Here is a 3,758-nt window from a genome sequence, read left to right as displayed (position 1 = left end):
AAATGTCCTACTTTGACATAGAATTGAAAGAGCTGACTCTACACACCCTGCCCAGCCTCCCCACAACATTCCTGGGTTTTGATTACTAGTAAATGTTAAACTAAGAATGGAATCCAGAACTGTGAATTCCAGAGTAATGTTCCTTCTCTACTTTTCTTGTAACTTCTGATAACCTTTTAGTTATTTTAGTTATTTTAATTCCTCTTCCTTTCTCTATTGTTCTGTCCTCTGTATATAATATATGGTATGGTTAAAATATTTATTATAGTATGCATAATATATTGTATATATGAATGTGTGTAAATAAATATCTGTATACACTTAAACACACCCATTTTATTTTTAAGTGAATCCACACATGTATTAGTCAGGGCTCTCCAGAGAAGCAGAATCACTTATATTTAATTATTTACATTTTTTTTTTTCAAAATTGGACACTTTATTTTTGGATTGTCACCAAAGTCATTTTGGCTTGGAGACACACTGTGAAGTTTCTGAGGAAAAGTGGGTCAGTAGGAGACAGGAGAATGTCTATAAGCTGTACCAACCATTTCCTTATAGGGAGGAAAATCATCCCCACAAAGAATAAAATTGGTTTTGGTGTGCTGGATAAAGAAAAGGAAGGGGTGGTCCTCACAGAACCTGGGGATCATTCTTACAGGTGGCATCATCATGATGGCAGCAGTGGTGGCCATTATCTCCATGCCTTCTTCATTGACGTCCATGAAGGACCTGTGCAGGACCTTGGGCAGAAAGAGGTCTCTCTTGGATGACACTCCAGAAGAGTTGCCCTGGCCTGCTCCAAGGCATCCATCATTCCCAGACTGCAAAGAGCATCCTGCCTGTCCTATTTCTCCACCAGTTTAAATCTAAGGAGGAAACCTTCCACCTCTTCTTCATTCACCATGTCTAGTTTTGTCCATTCTATGAATTTCTCATAAGTAAGTTATTTTTTCACCCTTTTCCAACTGGTCTTTTCATCTGGAAGCATGATGAACATATTCAGCTTCTTGCCAATATGGGGACGCACCAAAATTTTGGTGACTAGTTCTCCTATATAGGTCTTTTTAAAGGTATATTCCTTAAACATCATTTGCACAGGCTTGTCTTCATTCTTGCTGACTTTCCATTGTCTTTCTTTGGTCTGCACTTTGTTAAGTTGATGAGCCCAGTTTCCTTTGAATTAGATGGCATTCACAATCAGATTAGTCACTGAATTAACTGAATTTGGAGACAGCAACTCTATAATTTTACCTTTTAGCTTTTGGCTACCCAGGTGTTTATGTGGTTTCTGGACTCCTCTGAAATGTTGCTCAAGTCGACTCTTCCATCTCTGCTTGGTACAATTTGCAAGAGGAAACTCTGAAAGATGAGAGGAAATCACAGGACTTTTCTCCAAGGAGACTGTTGGCTGTTCTAAGCAAGTAGAGTGTGCCAGTTCTGTTAACCTTGAGGAGGAGTAACTGGAAACCCTGGTGAGCGTCTTCCCCTCTGCCTCTGCTTTTACTTAAAGAAATGCCTGGGACACCTGGGCTGTGGTTTTTCCACTTGCTCCCATGAAAACCATGACCAGGGCAGAGAAGATGTTCATGGGGTAGAAAAACATGTTTCTCAATATCTGTACAAGTCAGAAGTATATTATAATATACTTATGTATAACATAATTACATAATATACATTTACATATGTGTGTGTGTGTGTGTATATACACACACACACACACACACACATATATATATTTCCTTTGGAATACGGAACTGACTCATAGTGTGTGTGTGTATATACACACACACACACACACACACACACACACACACATATATATATTTCCTTTGGAATAAGGAACTGACTCATAAGATTATGGAAACTGAGAAGTCTCAAGATCTGCAGTCACCAGGCTAGAGAACTAGGAGAGCTGATGGTGTAGCTCCAGTCTGAAAGCCAACAGGCTGGAGACCCCACAAGAGAGGAGCCAATGTTTCAGTTCCAGGGCAAAACCAGGAAATGACTGATTGCCCAGTGAAGGCATTCAGGCAGGAGGAGTTTTTCTTACTCAGACTTTTTGTCCTATTCAGGTCTTGTTACTTAGTAAGAGGCTCACTCATAGCGGAAAGGGCAATCTCCTTTACTTAGTGCATTGAGTGAAATGCTAATCTCATCTGGAAACACCTTCACAGACACATCCAGAATAATGTTTGACCAGTTGTCTGGGCAGCCTGTGGCCCAGTCAAGTTGACATATAAAATTAGCCATCACAACACATAATTAAATACAATTAATCTTTGTATTCAAATATTCACCAAGAATATCATTACCTTTATCTTTAAAAAATCTTTATAAGCAGATATTACCATTTGAACTAGAAACCTGCATATATTGCAGAGAAGAAAATCCTCCACCTCCTGTTCATGTTCCAGGATAAGATGCTTATTTTACATGATTGAAAATTGAAAAAGAGATTCTGGAAGTGGGTCAGTGGAAAATCAGAAAGCCTCCTAAAGGTAAACTCATTTAAAAGTGGGCTAATCATGGTCCTATGGGTCCTCCACCCGCCCCCCCGCCCCGAAACAAGGTTTACTACTGTAATGAGTTTGAGCTTTTCTCCAAATACATTTTTTTAATCAAGGAGAAAAATATTCTATCTTCAGGTGTTTCTCTGAGTGTCATTGTTTCATATTTTATTTTAATTATCCACTAGATACACTAAAGTACATTAAAATAAAAGTGAAACGAAGTCCCTTTTAAATCAACATGTGTAACAACTCCAGAAATGATTTATAATACATTCATTCATTCTGGGAAGACTTTGCCACATATGGATCTGCCACATGGGATTTTTTTTCCCTCAAGCTGTCAACTTTGTTACTGAACCACTGAGACTACAGTTTTTGTCTGAGGCCAAATCTCTCATTCTTTTTCTTTTCTGCAGACCTCTCACTGGCTTCAAAGAGGAGATACAAGGAAGAAGGGGTTTCTTTAGTTCTTGGGAACTGGGGCAGAGGTGCTTTTTCAGCACTTAACAATACAAAGAAGGAGAAGAAAAGATGATCATAGCTAACTTTACTGTAGCAACTTATTGCTGGGGGGAAATTGCTACATCAAACAGGAGCTAGATGCTTTCAGGCATTGCTTCAGACTAATCCTCTCTCTTGAGCACAGATAAGGGAAAAGAGATGTATGGCTGTCATTTTATTCTCTGCTATTATTTAATAGAGACCTTCATCCAAGACAAATGGGATTTTATTAGGTAAAAACTAAGTACAAGTGTGAATCATCTATTCTGGTCTTGTGGAAAGGTTCCTTTTATACTTATTCTAAGCCTTGCTTTCGTACTTACTCATTAATTCTGTTGAACTAATGCAACAATCACTTTCTCTGAGTACTGTTAAAATATTATTAGAGTCACAAATTTACTCATGGTCTTATCTTCTGAGAGTTTCAAAGTAATGAAACCTAGGACTAGTGCAGAGATGATAAAGAGGGGGCGATTTTCTCTCCTCTTGCGCATGGGAAATGTTCAATAAATGTTAGCTGTCATCATTGCTATTATGAATATTAATTGTTATTTGCCCTCTCATTCCTCCATTGAGTCCTGTTGGCTATCCCAATGCCACCACCAAAACACACACACCTGCATACTGGCAGAACAACAGCCCACCATTCACATTTATACTCAGAGAAATCCAACTGAAAGATTCCACACTGACCCATTCACAAGGGGGTTAATGTACATCCCTGTACCTGAAGACAAGAAGAAT

At 38.6% G+C, this 3,758-nt stretch overlaps 1 pseudogene; it reads right to left on the bottom strand.

Annotated features, from left to right (window-relative positions):
• Positions 1-509: 509 nt before the first annotated feature.
• On the bottom strand, positions 510-1,606 carry LOC102983137 (serpin B6-like; annotated as a pseudogene).
• Positions 1,607-3,758: the final 2,152 nt, after the last annotated feature.

Source organism: Physeter macrocephalus, chromosome 2, assembly GCF_002837175.3.
Source record: "Physeter macrocephalus isolate SW-GA chromosome 2, ASM283717v5, whole genome shotgun sequence".
In the NCBI taxonomy this organism is placed as follows: domain Eukaryota; kingdom Metazoa; phylum Chordata; class Mammalia; order Artiodactyla; family Physeteridae; genus Physeter; species Physeter macrocephalus.
Note: the sequence above shows the minus strand (reverse complement) of the source record. Positions and strands in the feature narration are given on the sequence as shown.